The following is a 16,825-nucleotide window of genomic DNA, read 5'->3' as shown; positions in this document are numbered from 1 at the left end:
AGTTACCACTTTAAATCTGAATATTAGAAATACTCAAATTAACTATGAGGGACATATGAAGAAAGGCGATCTGCATCCAGAGAAAGAACTGATAAATAGAGGTATGTATAGAGTAATTATTCATATATGTACCTATTTGTGTCTAATGGTAGCCATCCCAAGGGGGGAGGGGCAGGGGGAGGGAAGGAAAAAAAAGAAAAGAAATTTACATACCTCTATTATATATTTTTAAAGAATAGCAAGTTGTACATAATAGATTTGCAGTTTCATGTGCAATCATCTTTTTTATTCTACTGTGTTATGGAAATGCTTGTTTTCATAAATTAAAAATTAAAAAATACATTAAAAATTGAATATACTGCCCCCAGGGACTGAAGAGGAACATCAAAGGAAGATAACATCCCTCTCAGTTTCCCGAGGTGGTTGTACTTTGACTCTTCTGTAACTTTCAGTAAATATCTCCTTATAATAGCTAATTGATGTTAATTATGAATGATATTTGGGAAATATCAAAGGGCTAAATAAATTGTTGTTGGTGTTCAGTCATTTCAGTTGTATCCAACTCTTTATGACCCCATCTGAGGTTTTCTTGGCAACGATACTGGAGTGGTTTGCCATTTCCTTCTCCTGCCCATTTTACAGATGAGGAAACTAAAGGAAACAGGGTTAAGTGACTTGCTCAGGGTCACACAGTTAGTAGGTGTCTTCCTGACTCCAAGCCCAGCTATACTACCTCAGTGCTTAGAGTTTTACTATTCATTAAATTTATTGTTTAGAGCAACATTATTCTAGGCCACCTCCCCCCTACCCTGTCTTTCAAGGACCACTGAAGACCCCGGCTGTCCCATGAGCCTTTTCCTGACTGCTTTAGCCATGTTGAGCCTTGCCCTTTCTCCTACAACCATGACAATCAGTCATGCAGTGAAACACTTCATGATACACCATCTTGCATAGTTCAGTGGTTGTTTGGGTTATTGTGATGCTCGGCCAGTTCAAATGTAAATTCCTTGAGGACAGTGACTGTGCCTTCCCCTACTCTTGCACCCTTTGTGTGCCTAGCACAGGCCTAAACAAATAGGCGGTATTCACTAAAGATTGTGGATGGAATGATTGGCTTATTCCCAGGGCCACCGGAACAAATTCATTTCATCATTTGGACCAGCTTGTCTGACTACCAGAGATGAATGAATTCATTCACTGGTCTATATCTCCAACAGTCTACACAGTGCCTAGCACACAGTAGGTGTGTAATAAACATGTGTAGATTGATTGATTGAGTTTATAGAAAGGAGAGAAGTGGGCTGGAGTGGTCAGGGAAGACTTTGAAATAGGCCTTGAACATTTAGAAAGGCTGAAGAGTGGAAACAGAGGCATTCCAAGCAGGGGCAACAGCCAAAGAAAAATGCCTTGCTCTCAGGAGGTCACTAATAAACATTTGTTGAATTTCAATTTGAACAAAAGTACCAAGGTGGGAATGAGCTTTGGCATACCAAAGCTCCCTCTCCTGGTGAACAATGAAGATGTAGACCTGGCTGGAGGAGAAAAAACCTACAGGGCAATAGTGATAGAAAGAATAGGACCAGACCAAGGACACCTTTGAATGCCAGGTGAGGAATCTTAAAGTGAACACTATGAGTTAAATGATACTGTTCCCCTCCCAGCCCCATACTGAAGGCCTGAAGGTGAGTGGGTCAGAATAAACTATTTATCTGGGAAAGAGAAAAGGGGGTGTGAAAATAAGATGCCATCTTCTATTAGAGACACACATGTAAATATTTCCTTTGGGTCTCACTGGCCATTTTCTATACACCACACAAGTAAATAGCTTGTGGGTGGGCCTCACGCCAGCATAAACCTTTGTGTGGAAAATACCGTGTGTGCGGGCATGGAAAATGCCCTCTTGCTGACCATAATTATACAGCATACGTGCAAATAAAGGCTGAAAGAAAACACTTTTGCAGAGGTGTATTTTTTTTTCTGCCCTTATTTTGACAGAGAGAAGGAGAGAAATTCACAGACCATTTCTCATTCTCCCAGTTGGGGCAGAATGAGATCACGCTGTATTGACTGGATTGGGTGTTGTGTTTCAAGGAGGGAACCTAAGCTGTTGCCTATTTTTGGAAAATGCAAGCTCATACATTTGCAAAAAAGCTCTCAGCACCAATGCATAAGAGGGGAGGAACTTAAGAAGAGATGAAATTCTGGGGTCGCTGAGGTTGCCCCTCTGCTTCTTGGCGGCTTAGTCAAACGTGTCTTCTCTAGATGTAGGAATCTAATTGGACAGACTGGTTTTCTCTTAGTGCAAGTGACCTGGGAGAAGTGGACATGTCCGGAGGGACATCTCTAACTCTTTGAGGTCAACTTAGAATCTTATAATGTTGGATCTAGAAGGGATCTTGTGAGATTCCCTCCTTCCACCCACTTTGACATAGAAGAGGCAGTGTGGTAGAATGGAGAATGCTCCTTTTGGGATAAGAAGGACCTGTTTTCAAATACCACCTCAGACGCTTGGTAACCGGGTGACCATGGGAAAGTTACTCTTCCTTTCCCTGAGCCTCAGTTTCTTTGTCTGTAAAATGAGGGCTTTGGGACTTGTTCTTGAAGTTTGCTTCTACCTCTCAACCTGATGAGACTATAAAAATGTCATATAAAGAGGTCGAGTGATCTGCCAAGGTCAGCTAGTTAATAAGAGGCAGAGCAGGATCCTTAACCCTGTTCTCTCCCCTGCGTTACGCTGATTCTATATTGGAGGACAATATCACTCTGCCTTAAGTTGTGTGATGCTGCTATCCAAACAAAAATCCAGGGACCGCAGAAATTTGGGTCTGCTTTCACGAGGAAACAAGGTGATGAAACAGATAGGGAAGACCTGAGTTCAAATCCTGCCTCAGACACTGTGTGACCCTTTGGCAAGTGACCCAACTTTTCTCAGTCTCAATTTTTTTATCTGTTAAATGGGGTAACAGTTGCATCACAGGGCTGTTGTGAGGATCAAATGATACATATGTAAAATGTTTTTGGCAGTCTTAAAGCACTATATAAATATTAACTTATTATTGAGGAGAAGAAACTGATGTGTTCTTTGAGGAGGGAGAGTCACTTCAGGTTTTTCCTCTGATCTTTTAGGAGTCAGCCTTCTGTAGTAATCCCTTGGGCTTCAGAGGGAGAAGGGACCAGAGATCATCTAATCCCAGCTCCTTCATTTTACAGATGAAGAAACTGAAGCCAGGGTGATTACCCAAAATCACCCAGGTAATAAATAGTAAAGTCACAATTCTAACTCAAGTCTTTTGACTCTAAAACCAGGATACTTTCTACTGAATCCCACAGCCTTATGTTATTTTCTCTGTCTAGGTCTTTCAGAAAACATGTGATAAATCCTAAGAGAAAGAAATGAAGTTTGCCAGTCTGACCACAAAGTATCTGGATCAGCAGAACCAACCAGCACTTGAACCAAAGTTCCAGTGAAATAGAGGAAAGAAGGGGCAGGAATCAGTATTTGCATTAGTAGGCTCTCTAAGGACACTGTCTATAAGACTGGAACTGTGTCTACATACAAACACCAAGACACCGCCAGTAAAAAAATAAAAATCTCAGTTCAGTTGGTTACTTGGCATTAGGTTAGCATAAAAAAAACAATAATCCCTCTCCCATCTCTACCTCTACCTGAGTCTTTGAATTCAACCATTTCTAGAGCATGAATTTTGTAAGACAGGTTTGTGCAAATGTATACACACAACTTTCACCTTCACATGTCAGTTTCACCTAGAAAAATGAGGCCAGTCAGGGTGGGTTTCCTGGAAAAAAAAATGTCCCTGGAGGAGGCTTCCTCAGCCAAAAGGGTAAGAACTGGAATGGGGGAGGGTGGCTTACTGAAATAGAAGTTACCGTGGAGCTGTTTGATTCAGCAGAAAGGGCACCAGGAATTATCATCAGACGATGACATCTGGCACCCTGATTAATTTGCTGTTAGCAAAAGGGACAGTTTTCTGCAAGTGGGCGTTAATGCCTGTTTCACCACAACTTTTAATAACTCAAGTCAAGAACAGCTGAACTCAAGAGTGGGAATCAGGATGCAGATAGAGAGGTCAGCTCACCCAGAGTTGGTGCCCTAGATTTGGAACTTCTCCAATTTTTTTGCTGGCCCTGTCGGAAAATGTGACCATTAGCTCTCTAGCTAGCAACCAGCCCGCCTGTGTCTAATTAACAGGGAGTCCCTCCCACCTATAAAATTTGATGTGTGGAAAGAGCGTTATATGTGGAGTCAGGAAACCTGCTCTGGTGCTAGCTAACACTTACTAACCTTCTGACTATGGGCAAATCACTTACATCTTTGGGCTTCATTTAGTCAATCAGTCAACAAACAGTTATTCCATGCCCACTACATGCCAGACACTGCCAGGAGCTGGAAATATAAAGACAGACATTAAACAGTCCCTGTGCACAAGGAGTTTACAATGTGAGTGTGTGTGTGTGTGTGTGTGTGTTGTGTGTGTGGGAACATAGTATACACATATACAAATCCTTCCCAACTACAAGATGGGGCAAGTGTAGCTAAGTCATAATAGTTATTTGCCTGAAAAGATCTAGAGGTTTTAGTAGAGTACAAGTTCACTATGAATCCAAAAAAGTTATCATCTTGGGTGATATTAATAAAGACATATCTTCCAAGGCAAGGTGAAAGGAACATGCATTTATTAAGTGCCTACTATATATTAAGCACTGTGCTAAGTAAGCACTTTATAAATATAATCTCATTTGATCCTCACAACAACTCTGTGAGGGAGGTGCCATTATTTTATCCTCGTTATACAAAACTGAGGAAACTGAGGCAGGCAGAAACAAAGTGACTTGTCTAGGGTCACATAACTAGTTAAGTAACTGAGTTTTGATTTGAACTCAGGTCTTCCTGACTCCTGACTCAATGCTTTATCCATTGTGCCACTTAGCTGCCTCTGGGGAGAGGGGAGGGGTGATAGGGCCGCTCTGGTTGTTTTAGATTTAGAGTATTTGTGTTTAGTTATATTTTGGGAGGGCAGCCAGGGGTGCAGTGGACAGAGCGCTAGGCCTGGAAGAGGGAAGACTCATTGTCCTAAGTTCAAATCTGACCTTAGACACTTAGTAGCCGTGTGACCCTGGGCAAGTCACTTAACCCTGTTTGCCTCAGTTTCCTCATCTGTAAAATGAGCTGGAGAAGGAAATGGCAAATCATTCCAGTACTTCTGCCAAGAAAACCCCAAATGGGATCACAAAGATTCAGACACCACTGAGCAACAACAAAAATTTTAGGAAGGACACTGATAAGCGTTAAAATAAAAAGAGGAGGATTACCAAGAACCATGATGGTGAAGGATCTCCAGATGAGGCTTTATGAGGAGGGATTTTTAGAAGCTATGGCAGTTTGTCCTGGAAAATAGAAGATTCTTTAGAGAAGAGAGAGAAAATCCACGAGAACTGTCTACAAGTCCTTGAAGGACTGTCTTTGGGAAGAGCATTGCATTTGTTTTTCTTGGCCTTAGAGGGCAGATATTGGACAGCACGAGGAAGTCAAAGAGGTTTCATAAAAGGAAAATATTCCAAATAATTAGAGAATCCAAGAGTGGACTGTGCCCCATCCCCCAGTGGTTTCTCTTTCACTGGAGGTCTAACCACTTATTGGGTATGTTGTAGGTAGGATTATTGTTCAGTGATGACTTGGCCTAGCAGGGGTGGGGAACCTGCAGCCTCGAGGCCACATGTGGTCCTATAGGTCCTCAAGTGCAGCCCTTTACTCAATCCATTTGATTCAAAAGGCCACACTGAAGGACCTAGAGGGCCACAAGTGGCCTCAAGGCCGCAGATTTACCACCCCTGGTGCTCTAGCTGGTCTCTGAGATCCCTTCTGACTCTGAGATTCTGTTGTTATTATTCTGAGGTATTCTGTGAATACCTCAGCCAACTGAAATTTCATGCATAATTTTAAATTTGAATGTGGAAGCAAGCAAAAGGGCAGGGGGCAGAAGGAAAGAGGCATTTCAGAACTAATCATCTTCATTATAGCTCATTTTCCCATAGGTTTAAAAGTTTGCAAATTATTTTTCTCACAGCCATCCTATGAAATGGTCAGAACAAGTCCCCATTCTATAGATAAGGAATGTGACACTTGGAGAGGTTGGGTACTTGCCTAAGGTCTCATGGCCACTGTCAGAAATGGGACTCACACACAGGTCTTCTCACTTGAAGACCTATGCTCTTTGTACTACACCATGTTCATTAATTTATTTGGATAAAGGTCAATTTGCCAGAAAAAAATGGTTTTTGTGTTTTTTGGGTGAAGGAGGAAGAGGGGAGGGGAAATCCTTATATATAGTTTGTCTGCTTTCTAATCTGTGTGAGACAGAAGATATTATATCGACAAGAACTGATAGCAAAGAGGTTTAGAAAGACTGGGGATTTCTAGACTCGTTACATTGGAGAGCTGGATTCAATCAACTGATCATCAATAAACATTTATCTAACTCAGGGATTGTGCCAGGCACCGGAGAATAAAAAATGGCCCACCTTCTCAAAAGGGTACATTCTACAGCGGGAGATAACATCTACATGGATAATTTTTTTTTTTTACAGAAGAAATACAAAATAAATAAGAAGGGAATTAGGAAAGGATGACATTAGTAGTTGGGGAAATCGAAAGGCTTTGTGTGGAAGGTGTGTTATCTTGAGGAGACAGAACACTGGGGGAAATTGACTACTCATTGCTCCTTTCTGGTTGTCACATAGAAGATTACTAACTCTCATTTAAAAGTCTGAATTTTCTATTTTATTTTATTTTTTTCTTTTTGATGAGTCAATCGGGATTAGCTGACTTGCCCAGGGTCACACAGCTAGTAAGTGTCATGTGTCTGAGGCCGGATTTGAACTCAGGTCTTCCTGACTCCAAGGCCAGAGCTCTATCCACTGCACCACCCAGTTGCCCCTAAAAGTCTTAATTTTTTAAAAAACTGACTTTATTTACTAATATATCCCTTTCCCTCCCAGGGAACTTTCTCTTGAAACAAAGAATAAAAAAAAAGATAAAAGAAATTCAGCAAAAGTAATCAGTACATTAACCAAATCTCACATATATATATTAAACCAAATCTCATATTATATATTTATACACTGTGTGTATGTATACACATGTATATATACACATATACCTACACACATATACATATGTTTATGTATGTATATGGTTGTTGTTGTTTAGTCAGTTTCAATTGTCTGACTCTTCATGATCTGTCTTGGCAAAGATACTGGAGTGGTTTGCCATTTCTTCTTCAGCTCATCTTACAAATGAGGAAACTGAGGCAAACAAGTTAAGTGTCTTGCCCAAAGTCACACAGCTAGTAAGTGTCTGAGGCTGGATCTGAATTCAGGTCTTCCTGATTCCAGGCCAGTGCCCTGTACATTGTTCCACCTAGCAGCCCTCACTTATGTGTGTATATGCCCATATATGTGTATATATCTATGCATATGTGTATTTATCTATCTTCATCTCATAGTCCCCACACCTATTTCTGCAAAGAAGGGAAAGAGGCACATGCTTTACACTCTTCTTCTCAACTAAGCTTGATCATCATAATTATATAGCATTACATTTCTTTTTTGTTTTTTTTTATATTTACCTTATTGTAGTCATGGATTTGCCTGATTCTGCTTACTTCCCCTTGTATCAGTTCATATCAGCTTTCCCATATTTTTCTGTATTGTTATTGTTATAAGAAATTATATTCATCATTTCTTACAGTGTAGAAATATTCCATCATGTTCATGTACTACAATTTGTTTATCCATTCCCCAATTGATGGACATCTATTCTATTTTCTATTCTTTGGATCACAGGATAATATATTTAAAGCTGGAAGAGATCTTAGAAGTCACCTTAGAAGGCCAATTCCTCATTTTTTAGATGATAAAACTGAGGCAGGCAGAGGTTAAGTGACTTTTCTAGGGTCACACAGCTGTAAGCATCTGAGGCAGAATTAAACCCAGGTCTTCTTGATTCCAAGTTCAACACTGTCCACCATGTCATGCTGCCTCTCTTCGCTATTACGAAAAAAGTTCTGTTGTAAATATTTGGGTGTCTATGCAACTTTATTCCCTCCCTTCCTCCTTCCCTCCCTTCCTCCTTCCCTCCCTCCCTCCCTCCCTTTCTTTCTTTCTTTCCTTCCTTCTTTCTTTCTTTCTGTTCTTTCTTTCCTTCTTCCTTTTTTTCCAGGAAAACCTGATTTCTCAGACATATACTAGCTGTGTAACCCTGGGCAACTGAACCTCTGTTTTCTTCCAACTCATCATCTGTATAATGGGGATAATAGTAGTGCCAACCTCCCAGGTTTGTTGTAAGGATCAAGTGAGATAATATTTGTAAAGCACTTTGCAAGCTTTAAAATGCTATATAAATGCTAGCTACTGTTACTGTTATTGCTGCTGTTATCCTTGAGGTGTTAGCTTAGCAGTGGATCTCTGTGGACTCCATTTCACAGTAAACCACTGGAAATGAAAAGATGTGCTTTTTAATGACAGCACAGAGGAAGCCTACTCCCTGAGGTAGAGGGTTATGCTAATTAGGCTCTAAACAACTCTCTTTTCTGATTTTTCAAAGTCTAGGTCATGTCTCACCTCCTCCATGCAGCCTTCCCCCATTGCTCTACCCATCACTGATCTGCCTTCTTTGAGCACTTACAGTCACACTTTCAGGCCACCCCACAGAATCTTGAATAGGAGCAATTACCATTTTATCTGCTTGATAAGTGTGGCTTCCTCCCACCCCATTTCCCCAACTAGATTGGGATTCCCTCTCTGAGGGAAGCCACTACGTCCTATACGTCATCTTTTCCCCATTCTTCCTAAGTGTCTTTAACGCTTTAGAAGCATATAGGATGTGGGTGAGTAATAAGTGAAAATAGCCTTGCCTGGGCTGAGTTAGAAGATCTGGATTTCAGCCTAGGCTCCACCACTGTCACTAACAGGGCTTTAAAATTTGAAAAGGGTTTTCCTCTCAACAGCCCTGGGCACCTGGTATTATTGTTCTCATTCGACAGATAACAAAACTGAGTCTCTAACAGGTAAAATAACTTGCCCAGAGCTAGGAAGTGTCTGATGCCAGATCCAAGCTCAACGTCCCGTCTCCGTGTTGGGCAGTGCCTATGTATTATGCCGCGTTACCTCTCAAAGTCACCACTCTACACGCGACCTTGCAGAAGTCATCCAACCTCTGAAGGTCTAAAGTTTCCTATAAATATAAAATGAAGTGTTGGCTCTCCAAATAACAGACTGGTGAATTTGGCGGCAATTTCTGGAAAAATCCTACAGCGTGTCATAGGGAAGGTTTATGAACATTTAGAACAGGAAGCAGTAATTCCTATGAGTCAGCATGAGCTCATCAGGAACAGGTCATGGCACACTAACCTAATTTCCTCCTTTGACAGGGTTATTCTACTGCTTCACGGCCATGGTCTTGCTGGGGAAGAATGGTATTAAAGAGACAGTTGTTCATTTTAGGGAGGAACTTTTGGTCATTAAAAGCAGCATAAATTCCCCAATGAAGACTTGCTCTCTTCCTCCTGTCCAACTCTGGGCCCATTTTGCAGACCATCACCACCAAAACAACAATAATAGCATTTATATGAGTGCTTTAAGATTTGCAAAACATGTTTACGTGTTCTTTCATTTGAGCTTTGCCACAACCCTGTGAGGTAGGTGCTATCATTATCCCTATTTTCCAGATAAGGAAACTGAGGATAGGAGAAGTTAAGTAACTGGCCCAGGGTCAGACTGATAGTTAAGGGTCTGAGGCAGGATTGGTACTCAGGTCTTCATGACTTCAAATCCAACACTATCCACTGCTCCATCTGTAGCATCTCTCTGTAATATATGTAGTGGTAGAATAGCACTTTGGCCTATCCATCTAATAGTTAACACTCAATAACAGCTAACATTTATACAGCTCTTACTATGTGCCAGGCACTGTGCTAAGTACTTTACAATTACTGTCTCATTTGGTCTTCACAACAACCCTGAGTGAAAGGTGCTATTATCATCCCCGTTTTATAGATGAGGAAACTGAGGCAAAAGCGACTAAGTGACTTGCCCAGGGTGACATAGCTAGCAAATGTCTGGGACTGGATTTGAATTCAGGTCTTCCTGACTCCATGCCTGGTGGTCTATCCACTGTACCACCTAGCACCTACCCATATAGCCACAGCTGGAACATTTTAGCAGTGAAGAACTGCATTACAGACACAGCATTAAAGATAAAAGGAGATGGACTGATTGGACTGAAAGGTAATAGATGGACATAGCTCCATTAGCACCTATGTAATGTAATGTCAAGAAATTTATAGGAAGCCTACCAGCAAGTTAGATGGATTCCCATGGACAATTTACTCAAAGTAATGCACAAGAGTAACAGGATAAGGTATAGATGGCTTATGTTCTGCACAGCTGGAGGGAATCCTCCCATTAAGGAGAACCCAGATCCATTGGAATAGCCAGATAATTATACTGATAGTTCCAAAGAGCACAGACACAGTGTAATTGGATTTTAGTAAGACATTTAACAGCATTTCAAACAACTAAAATGCAGAAGGGTGGTTTCAGGTGGTGGAATGATAAAACCCAAAGAGCAATCTTTCATGGATCCATGTCAACTTTGTAGGAGGTCTTCAGGCACTTGTCCTTGTCTCTGTGTTCAACATTTTTGTCAATGACTTTGCTCTGGATGGCATTTTAATTGGCTGGCACCTTGTATGATTGCTGTCATCCATCTCACGATTCAAAGTACTACTGATGTATGAATTTCTCCCTATAGTAAGGCTCAAGAATGGACCCAACTCCTGAGTGGTATTGGTTCCATTTCTTGCTTATTGTATACTGAGACAACCACAACCCCCTTTGGGGAGATTTCCTTCCTCTGAAGAAGGAATACTTGTATTAAGATTGGTGTAGTGGAAAGAAAATTGGATTTGGAGACAGAGGGTCTGTGTCCTAAGTAATCTGGAGATCTGGAAGTTATCCGTGTATTCAACCTGATGAGATCACCATCTAAAACAGTACAGAGAAAGAAGAGGAGAAGGCTCAAGACAGAACCTTGGGAGACATTCATGGTTAGCAGACATACATGGTTTAAAAATCAGCAAAGGTGGGAATTGTTGGAGAGAAAGGAGGAAAACCAGGAAGACAGTATCATGAAAACCTATACAGGAGAGAATGATAAGGGGATGGTGATTGACAGCGTCCAAAACTGCAGATAAATCAAGAATGGAGATTTGGAAAAGGCCTTCATTGTTTATGTAAATGGGCCTCAGATTGCCCTGCTGCTGAATATTTGTCTTGCAACGAGCATATCGATGCTAGTGCTTGTATCGGCATGCCTATGGTTGGCATGGGACCAGGCCCTCTATAGGCCGAGAGGAGCACACCCTTACCAGGAACCATCCAAGGAGGCCCTGGCACCAGTTATTTTCTCTATGCTTGCTAATCCATTAAAGATCTAGTTTGCTATATTATATCCTTCAGTAAACCCCTTTGGATTATAGATGAGTTAGATGATTGGTTTTGATTATTCCTTTAGTGGCCCAACAGTAACACTAATCATGTAACTAATTAGAGAGAATTTGCTGGTAGATGTTGGAATGAGTAGGAGAAAGCTGGTTACATCACCATCTCTTGGAATTTGTCCCTTGAACCTAGTATAGACTTGGATAAAGGCATGTTTATCCAATCTGCCAATGACTCAGGTTTGAGACGGAAAGTTGGCACGCTGGTTGACATGGCTAGGATCCAAACAGATATTGACACATTAGAATACAGGGGCAAATATAATAAGATGAAATTTAATAAGAATGACTGTAATGTCCTATAGTTAAGTTTGGGAAATCAATTGTACAAGTATGGGACAGGGTTAGATGACACTTAATGTGAAAAAGATCTCAAGACTAATGGATTGCAAACTTGATATGAGTTAATGGTAGGACACAGCAGCTCTTTCCCCTTACCCCGCCCTCCCCACCAAAAGTCAGCTATTCATCTTTTTGTCTTCATCAAAAAAGGCATAATATACAGAAGGAGAAGAGGCAGCTAGGTGGCACAGTGGATAGAGCACCAGACCTGGAGTCAAGAAGACTCATCTTCCTGAGTTCAAATTTGGCTTTAGACACTTACTAGCTATGTGACTCTGGGCAAGTCACTTAACCCTGTTTGCCTTGGTTTCCTCATCTGAAAAATGAGCTGGAGAAGGAAATAGCAAACCACTCCAGTATCTTTGCCAAGAAAACCCCAAATAGGGTCATGAAGAGTGGGGCATGACTGAAATGACTGAACAACAAAAATAGCCAAAATAGAAGGAGACAGGTGAAGTTCCATTCTAATCTGCTCTGGTCAGATCTCATTTGGAGTATGGTGTTCATTCCTGAACATCTCATTTTAGGAAGGGTATTGAGAAACTGGAGCACTTCTAGAGGAAAGCAACCAGGATCCATCAATTGACCAATCAAAACTAATAATTAAATGGCTGCTCCATGCCAGGCACTATTCCACGTGCTAGTGATACAAAGAATGAAATAATCCCTTTTTGCAAGGACCTTGCCTTCTAATGGGGTGGACAACAAGTACACAAGTAACTATATAGAGTATAATAATGATGATGTTGATGATGATGGTGATAATAGCATTTATTTAGCACTTTAAGGTTTGCAAAAACTTTACAATATTATCTCATACTATCTTCACTGCAACTCTGGGAGAAAGGTGATATTATCATCCCCATTTTACCAATGAGGAAACTGAGGCATAAATATAAGGTACATAAATAAAATAAATAATACAATTATTATACATATAATATATACATTATATATTGTATACATGTAATAAACACATAAGGATAATGAATAATGTAATTTTTATGTACAATACACACATGACATATAATATACACATATACAATATATGCATATAACATAATAAATGATATGATTATTATACAAATAATAATGAATACAAAAATACAAAAATAAACAAAGGAGTTAAATACAAAGCAATTTCTGAGTGAAGGCACTGGCAGTTAGGAGAATCTAGAGTGGTTTCATGTAGAAGATTATATTTGAGGTCGGGGGAGTTTTTAAAAAAATTTTTAATTGCGTTTTATCTTTTTTGAATCAACAGGCATTTCTGTCCCTCCCAATTCCTCTCCTACTCTACCCCCTAAGAAAAACTGGGGAAAAAAGAAAAAAATTCCTTATAATTTTTGTGATGGCAAAATATTGGAAGGTAAGGGGGTACTCATTGGAAATGGCTGAACAAATCATGGTATATGAATGTAAAGTAGCACTATTATGTCACAAGAATTAATAAAATGGAAGTTTTCAGAAAAACCTGGGAAGACTTGTATGAACTGAGGCAGAGTGAAGTGAGCAGCACCAGAGAAATAATTTACACAGTGTCATGATTGAAAAAATTAACAACTTGAATTTTAACTTCATTTTAGAGGGTAAGGCTGAAATATGTGTGGAGTGCATTTCAAGCAAAAGAATGTGGCCACTACAAAGACACAAAGATCAGTTTGACTATAAAGAAGAGTGTTCTAGGGGGAGTATCCTCTGATGTAGCTGAAAAGATAGTTCAAGGTGTATCTGTAAAGGGTTTTAAAAACAGAACAGAAGAGTCTACATTCGCTCCCAGAGGCAGTAGATACAGAGGAGTCACATGGTCAGATCCCTCCTTAAGGAAAATCGCTTCAGCAGCTGTGTAGAAGATGGACTGGAGGGGAGAGGGAATTAAGTAAGGAGAGACCCAATTAGGAGGCTGTTACAGTAATCTAGGTGAGAGGTGATGGGGTCCTGAGCTAAGGTGGGAGCTATGTGACCGGAGAGAAGGGCATAGGATGTAAGATGTTACGAAGATAGAAATGGCAAGGTTTGGCAGTTGGTAAGCTAGGTGGGGTGAGAGAGAGGGAGGAATCCAAGATGATATTCATCCTCACCAGGAAGGCGCGGATGCAGCCAATCGCAGATGAGAATCACTTCAAGGAGCTAATGATATTAGCCTGAAGGAGAGCAAGCCTGGGGGCATGCTTATAATATCTTCAAATATTTGAAGGGATGCCATCTGGAAGAGAAATTAGACTTGTTTTACTTGACTTCAGAAGCGAAAACTAGGAGTGATGGCTGGAAGTTGTGAAGATGTAGATTTAGACTTAATGTAAGGAGATAACTTCTGATACCCCAAAGTAGACTGTGCTGCCTTGGGACGTGGTGGAATCACTCTTGATGAAAATCTCCAGGCTGAAGCCGGATGCCCACTTTGGGGGAATATTGGAGAAAGAATTTCTATTCAGGTACGGGCTGGAATCAGTGATCTCTGAGGCCCCTTACAAACTCCGAGACTGCAGAATCTGAGAGTTAACCTTTTCCTTATTCATGGGGTTATTGAGACAATGAAGCTACAAAGTGTTTTTAGAAATAAAAGCGCTGCCCAAATACTAGGTCCTATGCAGTTGTTTTTTAATAGAAGCTTTTTATTCTTCCAAGCCAAATTTTCTAGCCCACATATAAATTTACAGCAGCCTTCCTTATTTTCTTCTAAAGTAACCCTGCCCTCTTGCCTCTCCTCCAGAGAATCTGGCTCATTTTTCTGAGTGATTCATAGATCTGATATATCTTTCTACAACTGCCTGTGGTCCAGGTACACACACCTTGCAGCAGATGAGGTTTCACCCAATCTAATCTTTCTTGCCAACCCTAAAAAAAGCCCCCAAGCAGGTCTCACTCATCTCACAGACTGCATTTCAGGCCTACTCTACCTCAGTATGATTAAATGTACACACAAACCCTCCACATTGGTGTTAAAAGCACATAAACCACTTTGGTTGTTAAGATTCTCTTGGCATGGGATGTGTGGACAATATCACTAAAAGCAGGTAGGATGAATAAAAATGAATAATGTCTCTTTCCCAACATAAACCAAGGAGCTCATCCTTCAGTTCTGTTTATAAATAAAGGAGGGCCAATTTGTTTGGGAACCCCATCCCCGGCAGTACTCCATTTAGATAACGGCAACATTTCTAACCCAGCTATCACTTCTGGGGTTAGGAGATGGCGATTAATCAAACACTGTTTGAGTTTTACCCGATATACATCTAGTTCCTCTGGTTTGCGGTGGGCTGAAGATGGCTTCAAAAGTTTACAGAACGGCCTGTGCTGATACATTAGAACATCCCTGAAGATGAGAGCAGGAAAGACAACCTATCTAGCTGTTCCATTTGGGCTGCTGTGGACTCTGGGAAAGTTGGGCCAAGCTGGACAAGAAGAATTATCAACTCTTGAGGTGCCTAATGGGGCTGTGAATAGGATGAGAGTCCAGGAAGAAGCAGATTAACAACAGCAGCTAGGATTCAAGTTTGCATAAATAGAAGGGAGGTTTTCTTTTCCTTGATAACATGACCTGGGTTCAAATCCTAACTGCTGCTTACTACCTATGTGGCCTTGTTTGGGCAAATCACTTTATTTCTCTGGGCCTCAGTGTCCTCATCTCAAAAATGAGAGGATTGGATTAGGTCCTAGGTTTTAGAACTAAAAGGCACCTTTGAGATCTTATAACTGCCTCACGTTAGAGATGAGGAAGTTAAATGATTGACCCAGAGACATACAGGTAATAAGTAGCAGAACCAAGATTTGAACCCAGGTCTCTGGAGTGCAAACCCAGAGCTTCTTTACTACAAGGCATTCTCTAAGGTCCCTTCCAATTCTGAATTCTATGATGCCTGATAAATGAACTAACCAGGTGGTACTCAATGGTCATATTTCAGGAGAGGCAGCCTGATGTAGGCGATTGAAGGCTGGTCTTGGAGTCTAGAAGAGCTTGGCTCAAGTATTGCCCCTGGTACATACTAGCTGTGCAATGAAGGGCAAGTCATGAAAGACGTGTGAAATCATAGATCCAGCCTCATTCCCACTACAGAATAAAAACTAATTTTAACTCAGATACAATTGAGTATCATAATAGTTTGTATGGACACCAAGTGCAATCATGAGTGGTGTGAAGGTGGGAGGTGCGTGGGTTTGAGTAGCCTTGGAAGGCTTCCTACTAGTTTATGACCCAGGGACCTCTTCTTATGGGGTGTCCAAGCAGACATCTCAGAATGTGTGATTGGTTTTTTTTCCTCTCCTCTCCTCTCCTCTCCTCTCCTCTCCTCTCCTCTCCTCTCCTCTCCTCTCCTCTCCTCTCCCTTCTCTTTTCTTCCCCTCACCTTCTCTCTCTTCTCTTCCCCTCTCCTCCCTTCCCCTCCCTTCTCTTCCCCTTTCCTCTATTCCCTTCTCTTCCCCTCACTTTTCTTTCCCTCCCTTCCTCTCCCTTCTCTTCACCTCTCCTTCCCTCCCTTCTGCTCCTCTCTTCCTCCCCTCCCCTCTCCTCCCTTCTCCTCTCCTCTCCTCTCCTCTCTTCTCTTCTCCTTTCCTTTACTCTCCTTTCCTTGATAATAAGCTTTTGGGGAAAGAAATACCAGCCAGGCCCTAAAGGCATTAGGCAGGTCCCATCAAAGGGCTTGCTGCACATGTTTTGAGGATTAGTGTCGGCTCTATCTAACAATCTAATTAATGTTTTTATAATTTACCAATTTCGTGAGCTCTTCAGAGAGCTTTGGAGGAAAGCAACACTCCCATATAAAGCCTAAGTTCGCCTTCATTATTAGAGGACTGCCTTTTCTGATCCTGTTAATGAGAAACATCCTTTTAGTCTGTGCCTGACAGCAGTTTTGCTGCTGGTAGGGATGGGACAAAGCATTTGGGGGGTTGGTTTTAGACTCCAG

The sequence above is a fragment of the Vombatus ursinus genome, unplaced genomic scaffold (assembly GCF_900497805.2).
Source record: "Vombatus ursinus unplaced genomic scaffold, bare-nosed wombat genome assembly UNPS02014778.1, whole genome shotgun sequence".
Taxonomy (NCBI): domain Eukaryota; kingdom Metazoa; phylum Chordata; class Mammalia; order Diprotodontia; family Vombatidae; genus Vombatus; species Vombatus ursinus.
Note: the sequence above shows the minus strand (reverse complement) of the source record.